We start from the raw sequence: 6,151 nt of genomic DNA on the forward strand, positions 1-6,151 counted from the left end.
CAGTCTTCTACAAAATGAATAAAAACAGAAATATCTCTGTGTATGCTTAGAGAACACATAAAAAATGTCTAAACCTTTAACTGCCACAATGCCTATTAAAATATTTATCTTAGACCTTTACACTTAACTTTCCTACATATATTTCAAGTCCTTTAATGTTCATATTGCCACTTTTTGTCTTAATACTTAATTTGAATCAAATGCTGAATTAAAATAATTTAAAGGCATTTTTTTTTCAAAGCCTATTTGTTAATTGAGAAAGTACAGAGTACACACACACACACACACAAATATAACTTTAAAGTGTGCTTCATGTGGTAATATCTAAATTAACTGAAGTCAAAAATATTATTTAACATGTCTGAATCAACCTGAATAAATTAGGTTACACTAACACAACTAATTTTAAGTGTTAGATCAGGTAGAAATGGCTAATTAAGGTAACAAATACTGCTTACCACTTTTTACAGTGTAGCATTTTGGAGGGCTTAACAGAGATGATGTAGCAATTTTAAAAAACACAGGTTAAGTTAAACAGTAGTTTGACTGAATGGTTGTTCACAGACTAGTGTGAAATGCCGGCTCTATGGTGAGGTGTGACTAGGGAAAAGGGGGCAGCTTTGGCCTTTGTGTAACTCCCATGCTGAATGTGCGGCCGCTATTGTTCAGGCACGACCGCCTGGCCTCTCAGTCTCTCTCTTCCACAGCTTTGTCCTGAGCTGCATGACCACTTCCTTAACCCAGGTCAGGGCAAGGTCGTGACTTTGGTAACTTAACCCTAGACTGTCTGCACTGTCTGCTCATCCATAAATGCATAAATGTGAAGTCAGCCTGACTTTGAAATACGCCTGATGGCCATTGTGAATCATAAAAACTCATATATTTCAGGATGGGGCAGGAGGGCAGAAAATTAATATCTTTACGCTGATTTAGAGATAAAAAAAAACAAAAAAAAAAACAATACTTGATTGAATGAAAACAATTACAGCACCTAAGGAGAAAAATCACAATAATAGGCGGCAAAAACGACTGCGCAGAATACACGTATCAATTCCCAGAGCAAGACACCATTTTACACCCAGCCAAGAGTGTATATATATAACACGCTAAGATTTACAGTGTTTAATCAACCCTCCAATTAACCCTAATGGGCTCTTCTATGTAACTGCGAAGACACGGGTCAGTCTGGCCTCTTTCTTTTGTTCCAAGGCCTTATTGGACTGTGAAGAATGAAGCCATGAAACCCATTTCTGTTGATAAGAAGAGGAAAGGCTAAAATGCTTAAAGGCATGGCATTCACAGTCTGGGTACTTTGATGGAGGCCGAGTGAAGAAGGAGGGGAGGTCTATCAGCTGATAAAGATCACCATGGGACTTTGATCTTTAAGGAACTGATATGATGTAAGTAGCATGCTGGGTGGACAAGCAGGCCTACATGACAGGTACAAACAAGCAAACACAGCCCCAGAGATGATGTCTTAAAGGAGAACTAGATAGCTACATAGGAGGAATGGCAGATGGGCAATTAGCCAGTTCGCTTTGGAGTGAAGTGGAGTGAAAAAGTTAACACAGGACACTTGCCTCACTGAGCAAAGTACTTTAGACTCATATTAGATATGTTATGCATGAGCAGAGAACATAATTTATGACTTAAAAGCGGTGACAAAGTTTGTGATAATAGTACAAAATTTTAATAAATTGTAAACTGTTGATTTTTACTCTCATAGAGAAAAATAAATGAACCAACAAACCATGTTATTGTGAAGTTTAACCCCTTACCCAATCCAATCATTTGTATTGCATAAAAAATGTGGAAAAAGTGACCAAATTTGTTAACAGACATTCCCTTTCTGTTGGATAGGAGGCTATGGTAAATGTTATGCCTGTATTGTATGAATTTGAAATTCTGTTTGATGATTGGTTGGTCTGTATGGGAATAAAAGTAGTACCTTTTAGTATGAGCCAAGTCTAAAAATATCTTACGATTCCACATAGAAAATTCTCACGAGTTTTAATGAGACTATGTTGGTTTCAATTGTGCCTGATCAGGTTAACAGGGATTAATCTAACCTCCTTCTCAGAGACATCTACTCTGCCAGATCACACTTTAAGGGTGCCATAAACAAAGCTTCAGGGCAAAATAATAATTGTTAATGAAGTTAAAGATGAAGTTAAACTCAAGGCTCATGCAGCTTGTGCATACAAATGGAGGAACATGCTTCACCAACGAAGCTCACCAAATCAAAGACATGCAGTGATTTGTATTAAAATTTGCTGAATTTAATGGTTGCAGATTGTTAAAGTGACACTCAAATGTCAAAATAAAGCATAGCGGGGGTGGGCTGCATGTGTGCTCCCTAGGCACTGATTTAGGGCCTGCATGTGGATGCCAGACAGAGCCTTGGGGGTTGGGGGTTGCAAGCTGCAGCCTGAAACAGATGCCTGGCTGTCTGGCCACGGGAGGAGGAGGGCTGTATTGAATGAGATAGGGGGAACTGCCTGTGGAGTTAATGTGCTTTCATTGGCCCTCCTAGCAACAGAGCTGTAATATTCACTGCACCTGTGCCAGGTCTGTAACGTGTATGTTAAGAGTGGGATGCATTAGGGTGTTCATATGTGTGTGCATGTGTGATTATGTTCAGTATATTGAATTGCACACATTATACAGTTACAGCAAAGAGGTCATACACTGGAATCACATTAGTGGTAATTAAACACTCTGGAAAAGACTTAAAGGGATAATTCACCCAAAAATGAAAATTAACTCATTATTTGCTCACCCTCATGCCATCCCAGAAGTGTATTACTTTCTTTCTTCTGATTTTTAGAAGAATATTTCAGCTCTGTAGGTTCTCACAATGCAAGTGAGTAGGTACCAACATTTTGAAGCTCCAAAATGCACATAAAGGCAATGTAAAATCCATAAGACTCTGGTGGTTAAATCTATATCTTCAGAAGCGATATGATATGTTTGGGTGAGAAACAGATCAATATTTAAGTCCTTTTTTTCTATAAATTCTCCTCCCTGCCCAGTAGGTGTTGATATGGATGAATAATATGAATCACCAAATACAAAAGTATTAAATGTTGATCTGTTTCTCACCCACAACTATCATATCTCTTCTGAAAACATGGATTTAACCACTGGAGTTTTTATAGATTACTTTTATTCTGCCTTTATATCCTTTTGGAGCTTCAAAATTTTGGCCACCATTCACTTGCATTGTGAGGACCTACAGAGCTGAGATATTCTTCTAAAATCTTTGTTTGTGTTCAGCAGAAGAAAGAAAGTCATACACATCTGGGATGGCAAGAGTCACCCTCTAAATGATGAGAGATTTGTAATTTTTGAATGAACTATTCCTTTAAGTGCATTTTACATTTGATGTCAAAGATCTACCTGTAATCCACGTTTTAGGGCTTTAAGAATGTATGCGCTGTATTAAAGGGATAGTTCACCCAAAAATGAAACTCTCAGTATTTACTTAGGCCACATCCACACTAATCTGTTTAAGTTTGAAACCTCCGTTTTTAGTTTCTCAACATCATCGTTTGCCAAAATGTGCAGTTATGGAGAGCGTTCTGTTTACGTTGTAGAAAAACGACATTCTAGTATGAATGAGAGGTGTAAACATAGCAACATTAATGGTTTTTAAACAAAATTGTAGTAGGATTGATTTGGCATTAACCTCGTGTTGTTCCAAACCTGTAAAGACAAACCTTAAGCAGGATGTTAGCCCCAGTCAGGGCAGATTCTGAGCATATGGGGGCCCTAAGATTGTTGAACAATCCCTTTAACAAAGCGATACAATTTTATTTTAAATGTATGGAACAATCTCTCAAACAAATATTAATACATCTGTGTCCTATCGGATGTATTATGTCTGATTCCTGTTCAAGGGCCAATGAGAAATATAATTAAAAGAATTAAGACATAAGAGCCTTCATTATCAGTTTCCTCATACAGACATCAAAAGATGCATAGAATGAGAGTACAACTGCCCTGGTGGTGTGACTTTCTTCTCTCTCAGTGCTGTTTGTGTTGAGGATGTTTACTGATCCCAGGAAAGACAAACAGGTTCATTCTTATTTGTATGAGTTGTGCTCAAACAGAGGAGCCAATAGGACTGATTCAGCAGAAAGGGGGCAGCTTGTTACTCTTTGTTGCAATTGTTGATTTTCTTGTCTTCATACACACAGACTTTCCCGTCAACTGCAAGGGTCACAACTAGAATGTTTTGCTTTAAATCAACAACATTGTTTCTTCTATAAGTTGAATCACTTACACCAGCCCCTGATGACACACCACAGGCTTCACTCACAGTCACAAATCCACAGTGGGTGTAAACATCTGGGGACAGCTGCACAAATGTGGCACTCACACAGCTGACCTTTACAAACAAGTAGGAAAACAGTTTTATATTTTGGTCACTTTTTATAAGTAAGTTCAATGTATGTAGATGTTCATGCACTCTGTGGAATATTGGGCCACAATACAAGTTATCTTAGTAAATACCTACAAGCACACATTACAATATTTAGTTTTAATGAAACTGAACACAATTAACATAAACCCATTGTTACATTTATATGATTCACTGCCAAACCAGCTTTTGTTTATTATAATGCTATAATTTACTTGTAAATAATGATGAGCCTGTATCTTTCTAATGATGGTTTAATTAATATTTGACACTACTCAGTGCAGTATTTTGAAGAATGCACATCTTTGTGAAACCTAACAAAGAAATGTCCAGCTGAACAGTGATTGGTTTAATCAGCAATAGTCATTGTCTGTGCTGGACTTACAAGGGTATAAATCACAGTGGGAACAAGCCTCAGTGGAGAGGTTTTATGATGGTTGAGACTTCCCTTGCATCCTGCAGGGGGTTGAGGCTGACACTGTTCAAGTGTCAAAGACCTTTTAACTGGCAGGATCACAAACAAAGAATTATTACTTTATTGGACATCATTTAGGGAGCTATTTTCCACTCTCTCCAATTTCTAGTAGAAGTGAAGAATCACAGTGCAGGAGCTATTCACAAAACATTATAGTTAATATGAGTGGTTCTATTTTTAGAAATACTCCTGCTGCATTGCTTTCAGTTGCAAGATGATGAAAACTGTTCAGAGAGTCTAGTAAAGGTCATTGCAATTAATTTGTTAATTATGCACCCATAAAACAATTATACACATGAACTGTTTGAATGAGGACACTTAACAGTTGTACAAATGAATTATGCCAAAATGAATGATGGCCATGTATGTGTATGACTTTCTTTCTTCAGCAGAACACAAACTAAGATTTTTAGAAGAATATCTCAGCTCTGTAGGTCCTTTCAATGCAAGTGAATGGTGACCAAAATTTTGAAGATCCAAAGAGTCTCCAGTGGTAAGAACCACATCTCCAGAAGCGATATGATAGGTGTGGGTGAGAAACAAGAGTGAGAAGAAGAAGATTTATAGTAAAAAAGGACTTAAATATTGATGTGTTTCTCACACACACCTATCATATAGCTTCTGAAGATATGGATTTCACCACTGGAGTCGTATGGATTATTTTATGTGGCCTTTATGTGCTTTTTGGACCTTCAAAGTTCTTGCCACCATTCACTTGCAGTGCATGGACATACAGAGCTGAGATATTTTTTTTCTAAAAATCTTCGTTTGTGTTCTGCAGAAGAAAGAATGTCATACACATCTGGGATGGCATGAGGGTGAGTAAATGATGGGAGAATTTTCATTTTTGGGTGAATTCCTTTAATAATACAAAAATGGTCCTTGAGTCATCAAACCCATAATCAATTAAAAAGCCATAGAAATGTCTGTTTTGTAAAATAAATAAATAAATAAATAATACACAAGGTATATTAACTATAAACAAAAAACAATCTTTCATGGTGTGAATTTTGTGTTTTTATAATGGTGGCTCCATGATGTAGCTCCACTCTGACAATGTCTAACAATTGCCCCACAACAAACTGCTAACTTCACTTTCTGGGCATTATATACAGTTTGTAAACATGTTTTAAAGTCATATTGACTTTGCATGTTTCACAGACCAGTTATGCATTCTATTATTCCCGCGTTCCACACTTCTGCACCTGCACGCCACGCGCTGGTCCAAACGTGATTGTGCTTCAATTCTACCT

The sequence above is a fragment of the Myxocyprinus asiaticus genome, chromosome 22, assembly GCF_019703515.2.
Source record: "Myxocyprinus asiaticus isolate MX2 ecotype Aquarium Trade chromosome 22, UBuf_Myxa_2, whole genome shotgun sequence".
Classification (NCBI taxonomy): domain Eukaryota; kingdom Metazoa; phylum Chordata; class Actinopteri; order Cypriniformes; family Catostomidae; genus Myxocyprinus; species Myxocyprinus asiaticus.